Genomic DNA, 13,796 nt, shown 5'->3' with positions numbered 1-13,796 from the left:
CAGCTCTCTCACAGTCCACTGGAACCCCTAGTCAGACCACAGGGTTAAAATCAGCTCTCTCACAGTCCACTGGAACCCCTAGTCAGACCACAGGGTTAAAATCAGCTCTCTTACAGTCCACTGGAACCCCTAGTCAGACCACAGGGTTAAAATCAGCTCTCTCACAGTCCACTGGAACCCCTAGTCAGACCACAGGGTTAAAATCAGCTCTCTCACAGTCCACTGGAACCCCTAGTCAGACCACAGGGTTAAAATCAGCTCTCTTATAGTCCACTGGAACCCCTAGTCAGACCACAGGGTTAAAATCAGCTCTCTTACAGTCCACTGGAACCCCTAGTCAGACCACAGGGTTAAAATCAGCTCTCTTACAGTCCACTGGAACCCCTAGTCAGACCACAGGGTTAAAATCAGCTCTCTTATAGTCCACTGGAACCCTAGTCAGACCACAGGGTTAAAATCAGCTCTCTTACAGTCCACTGGAACCCCTAGTCAGACCACAGGGTTAAAATCAGCTCTCTTACAGTCCACTGGAACCCCTAGTCAGACCACAGGGTTAAAATCAGCTCTCTCACAGTCCACTGGAACCCCTAGTCAGACCACAGGGTTAAAATCAGCTCTCTTACAGTCCACTGGAACCCCTAGTCAGACCACAGGGTTAAAATCAGCTCTCTCACAGTCCACTGGAACCCCTAGTCAGACCACAGGGTTAAAATCAGCTCTCTTACAGTCCACTGGAACCCCTAGTCAGACCACAGGGTTAAAATCAGCTCTCTTACAGTCCACTGGAACCCCTAGTCAGACCACAGGGTTAAAATCAGCTCTCTCACAGTCCACTGGAACCCCTAGTCAGACCACAGGGTTAAAATCAGCTCTCTTATAGTCCACTGGAACCCCTAGTCAGACCACAGGGTTAAAATCAGCTCTCTCACAGTCCACTGGAACCCCTAGTCAGACCACAGGGTTAAAATCAGCTCTCTCACAGTCCACTGGAACCCCTAGTCAGACCACAGGGTTAAAATCAGCTCTCTTACAGTCCACTGGAACCCCTAGTCAGACCACAGGGTTAAAATCAGCTCTCTTACAGTCCACTGGAACCCCTAGTCAGACCACAGGGTTAAAATCAGCTCTCTTACAGTCCACTGGAACCCCTAGTCAGACCACAGGGTTAAAATCAGCTCTCTTATAGTCCACTGGAACCCCTAGTCAGACCACAGGGTTAAAATCAGCTCTCTTACAGTCCACTGGAACCCCTAGTCAGACCACAGGGTTAAAATCAGCTCTCTTATAGTCCACTGGAACCCCTAGTCAGACCACAGGGTTAAAATCAGCTCTCTCACAGTCCACTGGAACCCCTAGTCAGACCACAGGGTTAAAATCAGCTCTCTTACAGTCCACTGGAACCCCTAGTCAGACCACAGGGTTAAAATCAGCTCTCTCACAGTCCACTGGAACCCTCTAGTCAGACCACAGGGTTAAAATCAGCTCTCTCACAGTCCACTGGAACCCCTAGTCAGACCACAGGGTTAAAATCAGCTCTCTCACAGTCCACTGGAACCCCTAGTCAGACCACAGGGTTAAAATCAGCTCTCTTACAGTCCACTGGAACCCCTAGTCAGACCACAGGGTTAAAATCAGCTCTCTTATAGTCCACTGGAACCCCCTAGTCAGACCACAGGGTTAAAATCAGCTCTCTTACAGTCCACTGGAACCCCTAGTCAGACCACAGGGTTAAAATCAGCTCTCTCACAGTCCACTGGAACCCCTAGTCAGACCACAGGGTTAAAATCAGCTCTCTTATAGTCCACTGGAACCCCTAGTCAGACCACAGGGTTAAAATCAGCTCTCTCACAGTCCACTGGAACCCCTAGTCAGACCACAGGGTTAAAATCAGCTCTCTTATAGTCCACTGGAACCCCTAGTCAGACCACAGGGTTAAAATCAGCTCTCTTACAGTCCACTGGAACCCCTAGTCAGACCACAGGGTTAAAATCAGCTCTCTTACAGTCCACTGGAACCCCTAGTCAGACCACAGGGTTAAAATCAGCTCTCTTACAGTCCACTGGAACCCCTAGTCAGACCACAGGGTTAAAATCAGCTCTCTTACAGTCCACTGGAACCCCTAGTCAGACCACAGGGTTAAAATCAGCTCTCTTACAGTCCACTGGAACCCCTAGTCAGACCACAGGGTTAAAATCAGCTCTCTCACAGTCCACTGGAACCCCTAGTCAGACCACAGGGTTAAAATCAGCTCTCTCACAGTCCACTGGAACCCCTAGTCAGACCACAGGGTTAAAATCAGCTCTCTTACAGTCCACTGGAACCCCTAGTCAGACCACAGGGTTAAAATCAGCTCTCTCACAGTCCACTGGAACCCCTAGTCAGACCACAGGGTTAAAATCAGCTCTCTTACAGTCCACTGGAACCCCTAGTCAGACCACAGGGTTAAAATCAGCTCTCTTATAGTCCACTGGAACCCCTAGTCAGACCACAGGGTTAAAATCAGCTCTCTTATAGTCCACTGGAACCCCTAGTCAGACCACAGGGTTAAAATCAGCTCTCTCACAGTCCACTGGAACCCATAGTCAGACCACAGGGTTAAAATCAGCTCTCTTACAGTCCACTGGAACCCCTAGTCAGACCACAGGGTTAAAATCAGCTCTCTCACAGTCCACTGGAACCCCTAGTCAGACCACAGGGTTAAAATCAGCTCTCTCATAGTCCACTGGAACCCCTAGTCAGACCACAGGGTTAAAATCAGCTCTCTTACAGTCCACTGGAAACCCCTAGTCAGACCACAGGGTTAAAATCAGCTCTCTTACAGTCCACTGGAACCCCTAGTCAGACCACAGGGTTAAAATCAGCTCTCTTACAGTCCACTGGAACCCCTAGTCAGACCACAGGGTTAAAATCAGCTCTCTTATAGTCCACTGGAACCCCTAGTCAGACCACAGGGTTAAAATCAGCTCTCTCACAGTCCACTGGAACCCCTAGTCAGACCACAGGGTTAAAATCAGCTCTCTTATAGTCCACTGGAACCCCTAGTCAGACCACAGGGTTAAAATCAGCTCTCTTACAGTCCACTGGAACCCCTAGTCAGACCACAGGGTTAAAATCAGCTCTCTCACAGTCCACTGGAACCCCTAGTCAGACCACAGGGTTAAAATCAGCTCTCTCACAGTCCACTGGAACCCCTAGTCAGACCACAGGGTTAAAATCAGCTCTCTTACAGTCCACTGGAAACCCCTAGTCAGACCACAGGGTTAAAATCAGCTCTCTCACAGTCCACTGGAACCCCTAGTCAGACCACAGGGTTAAAATCAGCTCTCTCACAGTCCACTGGAACCCCTAGTCAGACCACAGGGTTAAAATCAGCTCTCTCACAGTCCACTGGAACCCCTAGTCAGACCACAGGGTTAAAATCAGCTCTCTCACAGTCCACTGGAACCCCTAGTCAGACCACAGGGTTAAAATCAGCTCTCTTACAGTCCACTGGAACCCCTAGTCAGACCACAGGGTTAAAATCAGCTCTCTCACAGTCCACTGGAACCCCTAGTCAGACCACAGGGTTAAAATCAGCTCTCTTATAGTCCACTGGAACCCCTAGTCAGACCACAGGGTTAAAATCAGCTCTCTTACAGTCCACTGGAACCCCTAGTCAGACCACAGGGTTAAAATCAGCTCTCTTACAGTCCACTGGAACCCCTAGTCAGACCACAGGGTTAAAATCAGCTCTCTTATAGTCCACTGGAACCCCTAGTCAGACCACAGGGTTAAAATCAGCTCTCTTATAGTCCACTGGAACCCTCTAGTCAGACCACAGGGTTAAAATCAGCTCTCTTACAGTCCACTGGAACCCCTAGTCAGACCACAGGGTTAAAATCAGCTCTCTTACAGTCCACTGGAACCCCTAGTCAGACCACAGGGTTAAAATCAGCTCTCTCACAGTCCACTGGAACCCCTAGTCAGACCACAGGGTTAAAATCAGCTCTCTCACAGTCCACTGGAACCCCTAGTCAGACCACAGGGTTAAAATCAGCTCTCTTACAGTCCACTGGAACCCCTAGTCAGACCACAGGGTTAAAATCAGCTCTCTTATAGTCCACTGGAACCCCTAGTCAGACCACAGGGTTAAAATCAGCTCTCTTACAGTCCACTGGAACCCCTAGTCAGACCACAGGGTTAAAATCAGCTCTCTCACAGTCCACTGGAACCCCTAGTCAGACCACAGGGTTAAAATCAGCTCTCTTACAGTCCACTGGAACCCCTAGTCAGACCACAGGGTTAAAATCAGCTCTCTTACAGTCCACTGGAACCCCTAGTCAGACCACAGGGTTAAAATCAGCTCTCTCACAGTCCACTGGAACCCCTAGTCAGACCACAGGGTTAAAATCAGCTCTCTCACAGTCCACTGGAACCCCTAGTCAGACCACAGGGTTAAAATCAGCTCTCTCACAGTCCACTGGAACCCCTAGTCAGACCACAGGGTTAAAATCAGCTCTCTTATAGTCCACTGGAACCCCTAGTCAGACCACAGGGTTAAAATCAGCTCTCTCACAGTCCACTGGAACCCCTAGTCAGACCACAGGGTTAAAATCAGCTCTCTCACAGTCCACTGGAACCCCTAGTCAGACCACAGGGTTAAAATCAGCTCTCTTACAGTCCACTGGAACCCCTAGTCAGACCACAGGGTTAAAATCAGCTCTCTTATAGTCCACTGGAACCCCTAGTCAGACCACAGGGTTAAAATCAGCTCTCTTACAGTCCACTGGAACCCCTAGTCAGACCACAGGGTTAAAATCAGCTCTCTTACAGTCCACTGGAACCCCTAGTCAGACCACAGGGTTAAAATCAGCTCTCTTACAGTCCACTGGAACCCCTAGTCAGACCACAGGGTTAAAATCAGCTCTCTCACAGTCCACTGGAACCCCTAGTCAGACCACAGGGTTAAAATCAGCTCTCTCACAGTCCACTGGAACCCCTAGTCAGACCACAGGGTTAAAATCAGCTCTCTTACAGTCCACTGGAACCCCTAGTCAGACCACAGGGTTAAAATCAGCTCTCTTATAGTCCACTGGAACCCCTAGTCAGACCACAGGGTTAAAATCAGCTCTCTCACAGTCCACTGGAACCCCTAGTCAGACCACAGGGTTAAAATCAGCTCTCTCACAGTCCACTGGAACCCCTAGTCAGACCACAGGGTTAAAATCAGCTCTCTTACAGTCCACTGGAACCCCTAGTCAGACCACAGGGTTAAAATCAGCTCTCTCACAGTCCACTGGAACCCCTAGTCAGACCACAGGGTTAAAATCAGCTCTCTTACAGTCCACTGGAACCCCTAGTCAGACCACAGGGTTAAAATCAGCTCTCTCACAGTCCACTGGAAACCCCTAGTCAGACCACAGGGTTAAAATCAGCTCTCTCACAGTCCACTGGAACCCCTAGTCAGACCACAGGGTTAAAATCAGCTCTCTCACAGTCCACTGGAACCCCTAGTCAGACCACAGGGTTAAAATCAGCTCTCTTACAGTCCACTGGAACCCCTAGTCAGACCACAGGGTTAAAATCAGCTCTCTCACAGTCCACTGGAACCCCTAGTCAGACCACAGGGTTAAAATCAGCTCTCTTATAGTCCACTGGAACCCCTAGTCAGACCACAGGGTTAAAATCAGCTCTCTTACAGTCCACTGGAACCCCTAGTCAGACCACAGGGTTAAAATCAGCTCTCTCACAGTCCACTGGAACCCCTAGTCAGACCACAGGGTTAAAATCAGCTCTCTTATAGTCCACTGGAACCCCTAGTCAGACCACAGGGTTAAAATCAGCTCTCTTACAGTCCACTGGAACCCCTAGTCAGACCACAGGGTTAAAATCAGCTCTCTCACAGTCCACTGGAACCCCTAGTCAGACCACAGGGTTAAAATCAGCTCTCTCACAGTCCACTGGAACCCCTAGTCAGACCACAGGGTTAAAATCAGCTCTCTTACAGTCCACTGGAACCCCTAGTCAGACCACAGGGTTAAAATCAGCTCTCTCACAGTCCACTGGAACCCCTAGTCAGACCACAGGGTTAAAATCAGCTCTCTTACAGTCCACTGGAACCCCTAGTCAGACCACAGGGTTAAAATCAGCTCTCTTATAGTCCACTGGAACCCCTAGTCAGACCACAGGGTTAAAATCAGCTCTCTTACAGTCCACTGGAACCCCTAGTCAGACCACAGGGTTAAAATCAGCTCTCTCACAGTCCACTGGAACCCCTAGTCAGACCACAGGGTTAAAATCAGCTCTCTTATAGTCCACTGGAACCCCTAGTCAGACCACAGGGTTAAAATCAGCTCTCTTACAGTCCACTGGAACCCCTAGTCAGACCACAGGGTTAAAATCAGCTCTCTTATAGTCCACTGGAACCCCTAGTCAGACCACAGGGTTAAAATCAGCTCTCTTACAGTCCACTGGAACCCCTAGTCAGACCACAGGGTTAAAATCAGCTCTCTCACAGTCCACTGGAACCCCTAGTCAGACCACAGGGTTAAAATCAGCTCTCTTACAGTCCACTGGAACCCCTAGTCAGACCACAGGGTTAAAATCAGCTCTCTTATAGTCCACTGGAACCCCTAGTCAGACCACAGGGTTAAAATCAGCTCTCTTATAGTCCACTGGAACCCCTAGTCAGACCACAGGGTTAAAATCAGCTCTCTCACAGTCCACTGGAACCCCTAGTCAGACCACAGGGTTAAAATCAGCTCTCTTACAGTCCACTGGAACCCCTAGTCAGACCACAGGGTTAAAATCAGCTCTCTCACAGTCCACTGGAACCCCTAGTCAGACCACAGGGTTAAAATCAGCTCTCTCACAGTCCACTGGAACCCCTAGTCAGACCACAGGGTTAAAATCAGCTCTCTTATAGTCCACTGGAACCCTCTAGTCAGACCACAGGGTTAAAATCAGCTCTCTCACAGTCCACTGGAACCCCTAGTCAGACCACAGGGTTAAAATCAGCTCTCTTACAGTCCACTGGAACCCCTAGTCAGACCACAGGGTTAAAATCAGCTCTCTTACAGTCCACTGGAACCCCTAGTCAGACCACAGGGTTAAAATCAGCTCTCTCATAGTCCACTGGAACCCCTAGTCAGACCACAGGGTTAAAATCAGCTCTCTTATAGTCCACTGGAACCCCTAGTCAGACCACAGGGTTAAAATCAGCTCTCTCACAGTCCACTGGAACCCCTAGTCAGACCACAGGGTTAAAATCAGCTCTCTCACAGTCCACTGGAACCCCTAGTCAGACCACAGGGTTAAAATCAGCTCTCTTACAGTCCACTGGAACCCCTAGTCAGACCACAGGGTTAAAATCAGCTCTCTTACAGTCCACTGGAACCCTAGTCAGACCACAGGGTTAAAATCAGCTCTCTTACAGTCCACTGGAACCCTAGTCAGACCACAGGGTTAAAATCAGCTCTCTCACAGTCCACTGGAACCCCTAGTCAGACCACAGGGTTAAAATCAGCTCTCTCACAGTCCACTGGAACCCCTAGTCAGACCACAGGGTTAAAATCAGCTCTCTTACAGTCCACTGGAACCCCTAGTCAGACCACAGGGTTAAAATCAGCTCTCTCATAGTCCACTGGAACCCCTAGTCAGACCACAGGGTTAAAATCAGCTCTCTTACAGTCCACTGGAACCCCTAGTCAGACCACAGGGTTAAAATCAGCTCTCTTACAGTCCACTGGAACCCCTAGTCAGACCACAGGGTTAAAATCAGCTCTCTCATAGTCCACTGGAACCCCTAGTCAGACCACAGGGTTAAAATCAGCTCTCTTATAGTCCACTGGAACCCCTAGTCAGACCACAGGGTTAAAATCAGCTCTCTTACAGTCCACTGGAACCCCTAGTCAGACCACAGGGTTAAAATCAGCTCTCTTACAGTCCACTGGAACCCCTAGTCAGACCACAGGGTTAAAATCAGCTCTCTTACAGTCCACTGGAACCCCTAGTCAGACCACAGGGTTAAAATCAGCTCTCTCACAGTCCACTGGAACCCCTAGTCAGACCACAGGGTTAAAATCAGCTCTCTTACAGTCCACTGGAACCCCTAGTCAGACCACAGGGTTAAAATCAGCTCTCTCACAGTCCACTGGAACCCCTAGTCAGACCACAGGGTTAAAATCAGCTCTCTTACAGTCCACTGGAACCCCTAGTCAGACCACAGGGTTAAAATCAGCTCTCTTACAGTCCACTGGAACCCCTAGTCAGACCACAGGGTTAAAATCAGCTCTCTTACAGTCCACTGGAACCCCTAGTCAGACCACAGGGTTAAAATCAGCTCTCTCACAGTCCACTGGAACCCCTAGTCAGACCACAGGGTTAAAATCAGCTCTCTCACAGTCCACTGGAACCCCTAGTCAGACCACAGGGTTAAAATCAGCTCTCTCACAGTCCACTGGAACCCCTAGTCAGACCACAGGGTTAAAATCAGCTCTCTCACAGTCCACTGGAACCCCTAGTCAGACCACAGGGTTAAAATCAGCTCTCTTATAGTCCACTGGAACCCCTAGTCAGACCACAGGGTTAAAATCAGCTCTCTTACAGTCCACTGGAACCCCTAGTCAGACCACAGGGTTAAAATCAGCTCTCTCACAGTCCACTGGAACCCCTAGTCAGACCACAGGGTTAAAATCAGCTCTCTCACAGTCCACTGGAACCCCTAGTCAGACCACAGGGTTAAAATCAGCTCTCTCACAGTCCACTGGAACCCCTAGTCAGACCACAGGGTTAAAATCAGCTCTCTTACAGTCCACTGGAACCCCTAGTCAGACCACAGGGTTAAAATCAGCTCTCTCACAGTCCACTGGAACCCCTAGTCAGACCACAGGGTTAAAATCAGCTCTCTTACAGTCCACTGGAACCCCTAGTCAGACCACAGGGTTAAAATCAGCTCTCTTATAGTCCACTGGAACCCCTAGTCAGACCACAGGGTTAAAATCAGCTCTCTTATAGTCCACTGGAACCCCTAGTCAGACCACAGGGTTAAAATCAGCTCTCTTATAGTCCACTGGAACCCCTAGTCAGACCACAGGGTTAAAATCAGCTCTCTTACAGTCCACTGGAACCCCTAGTCAGACCACAGGGTTAAAATCAGCTCTCTCACAGTCCACTGGAACCCCTAGTCAGACCACAGGGTTAAAATCAGCTCTCTCACAGTCCACTGGAACCCCTAGTCAGACCACAGGGTTAAAATCAGCTCTCTTATAGTCCACTGGAACCCCTAGTCAGACCACAGGGTTAAAATCAGCTCTCTCACAGTCCACTGGAACCCCTAGTCAGACCACAGGGTTAAAATCAGCTCTCTCACAGTCCACTGGAACCCCTAGTCAGACCACAGGGTTAAAATCAGCTCTCTCACAGTCCACTGGAACCCCTAGTCAGACCACAGGGTTAAAATCAGCTCTCTCACAGTCCACTGGAACCCCTAGTCAGACCACAGGGTTAAAATCAGCTCTCTTACAGTCCACTGGAACCCCTAGTCAGACCACAGGGTTAAAATCAGCTCTCTTACAGTCCACTGGAACCCTCTAGTCAGACCACAGGGTTAAAATCAGCTCTCTCACAGTCCACTGGAACCCCTAGTCAGACCACAGGGTTAAAATCAGCTCTCTTACAGTCCACTGGAACCCCTAGTCAGACCACAGGGTTAAAATCAGCTCTCTTACAGTCCACTGGAACCCCTAGTCAGACCACAGGGTTAAAATCAGCTCTCTTATAGTCCACTGGAACCTCTAGTCAGACCACAGGGTTAAAATCAGCTCTCTCACAGTCCACTGGAACCCCTAGTCAGACCACAGGGTTAAAATCAGCTCTCTTATAGTCCACTGGAACCCTCTAGTCAGACCACAGGGTTAAAATCAGCTCTCTCACAGTCCACTGGAACCCCTAGTCAGACCACAGGGTTAAAATCAGCTCTCTTATAGTCCACTGGAACCCCTAGTCAGACCACAGGGTTAAAATCAGCTCTCTTATAGTCCACTGGAACCCCTAGTCAGACCACAGGGTTAAAATCAGCTCTCTTATAGTCCACTGGAACCCCTAGTCAGACCACAGGGTTAAAATCAGCTCTCTCACAGTCCACTGGAACCCCTAGTCAGACCACAGGGTTAAAATCAGCTCTCTTACAGTCCACTGGAACCCCTAGTCAGACCACAGGGTTAAAATCAGCTCTCTCACAGTCCACTGGAACCCCTAGTCAGACCACAGGGTTAAAATCAGCTCTCTCACAGTCCACTGGAACCCCTAGTCAGACCACAGGGTTAAAATCAGCTCTCTCATAGTCCACTGGAACCCCTAGTCAGACCACAGGGTTAAAATCAGCTCTCTTACAGTCCACTGGAACCCCTAGTCAGACCACAGGGTTAAAATCAGCTCTCTTACAGTCCACTGGAACCCCTAGTCAGACCACAGGGTTAAAATCAGCTCTCTTACAGTCCACTGGAACCCCTAGTCAGACCACAGGGTTAAAATCAGCTCTCTCACAGTCCACTGGAACCCCTAGTCAGACCACAGGGTTAAAATCAGCTCTCTCACAGTCCACTGGAACCCCTAGTCAGACCACAGGGTTAAAATAATCAGCTCTCTCACAGTCCACTGGAACCCCTAGTCAGACCACAGGGTTAAAATCAGCTCTCTTATAGTCCACTGGAACCCCTAGTCAGACCACAGGGTTAAAATCAGCTCTCTTATAGTCCACTGGAACCCCTAGTCAGACCACAGGGTTAAAATCAGCTCTCTTATAGTCCACTGGAACCCCTAGTCAGACCACAGGGTTAAAATCAGCTCTCTTACAGTCCACTGGAACCCCTAGTCAGACCACAGGGTTAAAATCAGCTCTCTTACAGTCCACTGGAACCCCTAGTCAGACCACAGGGTTAAAATCAGCTCTCTTACAGTCCACTGGAACCCCTAGTCAGACCACAGGGTTAAAATCAGCTCTCTCATAGTCCACTGGAACCCCTAGTCAGACCACAGGGTTAAAATCAGCTCTCTCACAGTCCACTGGAACCCCTAGTCAGACCACAGGGTTAAAATCAGCTCTCTTATAGTCCACTGGAACCCCTAGTCAGACCACAGGGTTAAAATCAGCTCTCTTACAGTCCACTGGAACCCCTAGTCAGACCACAGGGTTAAAATCAGCTCTCTTATAGTCCACTGGAACCCCTAGTCAGACCACAGGGTTAAAATCAGCTCTCTTATAGTCCACTGGAACCCCTAGTCAGACCACAGGGTTAAAATCAGCTCTCTTACAGTCCACTGGAACCCCTAGTCAGACCACAGGGTTAAAATCAGCTCTCTCACAGTCCACTGGAACCCCTAGTCAGACCACAGGGTTAAAATCAGCTCTCTCACAGTCCACTGGAACCCCTAGTCAGACCACAGGGTTAAAATCAGCTCTCTTACAGTCCACTGGAACCCCTAGTCAGACCACAGGGTTAAAATCAGCTCTCTCACAGTCCACTGGAACCCCTAGTCAGACCACAGGGTTAAAATCAGCTCTCTTACAGTCCACTGGAACCCCTAGTCAGACCACAGGGTTAAAATCAGCTCTCTCACAGTCCACTGGAACCCCTAGTCAGACCACAGGGTTAAAATCAGCTCTCTTACAGTCCACTGGAACCCCTAGTCAGACCACAGGGTTAAAATCAGCTCTCTTACAGTCCACTGGAACCCCTAGTCAGACCACAGGGTTAAAATCAGCTCTCTCACAGTCCACTGGAACCCCTAGTCAGACCACAGGGTTAAAATCAGCTCTCTCACAGTCCACTGGAACCCCTAGTCAGACCACAGGGTTAAAATCAGCTCTCTCATAGTCCACTGGAACCCCTAGTCAGACCACAGGGTTAAAATCAGCTCTCTTACAGTCCACTGGAACCCCTAGTCAGACCACAGGGTTAAAATCAGCTCTCTTACAGTCCACTGGAACCCCTAGTCAGACCACAGGGTTAAAATCAGCTCTCTTATAGTCCACTGGAACCCCTAGTCAGACCACAGGGTTAAAATCAGCTCTCTCACAGTCCACTGGAACCCCTAGTCAGACCACAGGGTTAAAATCAGCTCTCTCACAGTCCACTGGAACCCCTAGTCAGACCACAGGGTTAAAATCAGCTCTCTCACAGTCCACTGGAACCCCTAGTCAGACCACAGGGTTAAAATCAGCTCTCTCACAGTCCACTGGAACCCCTAGTCAGACCACAGGGTTAAAATCAGCTCTCTTACAGTCCACTGGAACCCCTAGTCAGACCACAGGGTTAAAATCAGCTCTCTTACAGTCCACTGGAACCCCTAGTCAGACCACAGGGTTAAAATCAGCTCTCTTACAGTCCACTGGAACCCCTAGTCAGACCACAGGGTTAAAATCAGCTCTCTTATAGTCCACTGGAACCCCTAGTCAGACCACAGGGTTAAAATCAGCTCTCTCACAGTCCACTGGAACCCCTAGTCAGACCACAGGGTTAAAATCAGCTCTCTCACAGTCCACTGGAACCCCTAGTCAGACCACAGGGTTAAAATCAGCTCTCTTACAGTCCACTGGAACCCCTAGTCAGACCACAGGGTTAAAATCAGCTCTCTTACAGTCCACTGGAACCCCTAGTCAGACCACAGGGTTAAAATCAGCTCTCTCACAGTCCACTGGAACCCCTAGTCAGACCACAGGGTTAAAATCAGCTCTCTCACAGTCCACTGGAACCCCTAGTCAGACCACAGGGTTAAAATCAGCTCTCTCACAGTCCACTGGAACCCCTAGTCAGACCACAGGGTTAAAATCAGCTCTCTTACAGTCCACTGGAACCCCTAGTCAGACCACAGGGTTAAAATCAGCTCTCTTACAGTCCACTGGAACCCCTAGTCAGACCACAGGGTTAAAATCAGCTCTCTCACAGTCCACTGGAACCCCTAGTCAGACCACAGGGTTAAAATCAGCTCTCTCACAGTCCACTGGAACCCCTAGTCAGACCACAGGGTTAAAATCAGCTCTCTCACAGTCCACTGGAACCCCTAGTCAGACCACAGGGTTAAAATCAGCTCTCTTACAGTCCACTGGAACCCCTAGTCAGACCACAGGGTTAAAATCAGCTCTCTTACAGTCCACTGGAACCCCTAGTCAGACCACAGGGTTAAAATCAGCTCTCTCACAGTCCACTGGAACCCCTAGTCAGACCACAGGGTTAAAATCAGCTCTCTCATAGTCCACTGGAACCCCTAGTCAGACCACAGGGTTAAAATCAGCTCTCTTACAGTCCACTGGAACCCTCTAGTCAGACCACAGGGTTAAAATCAGCTCTCTTACAGTCCACTGGAACCCCTAGTCAGACCACAGGGTTAAAATCAGCTCTCTTACAGTCCACTGGAACCCCTAGTCAGACCACAGGGTTAAAATCAGCTCTCTCATAGTCCACTGGAACCCCTAGTCAGACCACAGGGTTAAAATCAGCTCTCTCACAGTCCACTGGAACCCCTAGTCAGACCACAGGGTTAAAATCAGCTCTCTCACAGTCCACTGGAACCCCTAGTCAGACCACAGGGTTAAAATCAGCTCTCTCACAGTCCACTGGAACCCCTAGTCAGACCACAGGGTTAAAATCAGCTCTCTCACAGTCCACTGGAACCCCTAGTCAGACCACAGGGTTAAAATCAGCTCTCTTATAGTCCACTGGAACCCCTAGTCAGACCACAGGGTTAAAATCAGCTCTCTTATAGTCCACTGGAACCTCTAGTCAGACCACAGGGTTAAAATCAGCTCTCTTATAGTC

The 13,796-nt window shown here is 49.4% G+C and overlaps 1 pseudogene; it reads left to right on the top strand.

The window, feature by feature from the left end:
- Nucleotides 1-13,796, top strand: part of LOC106593383 (cytoplasmic dynein 2 heavy chain 1-like) — a 113,912-nt pseudogene that overhangs the window by 52,114 nt on the left and 48,002 nt on the right.

Source organism: Salmo salar, chromosome ssa20 (genome assembly GCF_905237065.1).
Source record: "Salmo salar chromosome ssa20, Ssal_v3.1, whole genome shotgun sequence".
Classification (NCBI taxonomy): domain Eukaryota; kingdom Metazoa; phylum Chordata; class Actinopteri; order Salmoniformes; family Salmonidae; genus Salmo; species Salmo salar.
The sequence above is the reverse complement of the archived record's forward strand: the minus strand, read 5'-3'. Positions and strand labels throughout refer to the sequence as shown.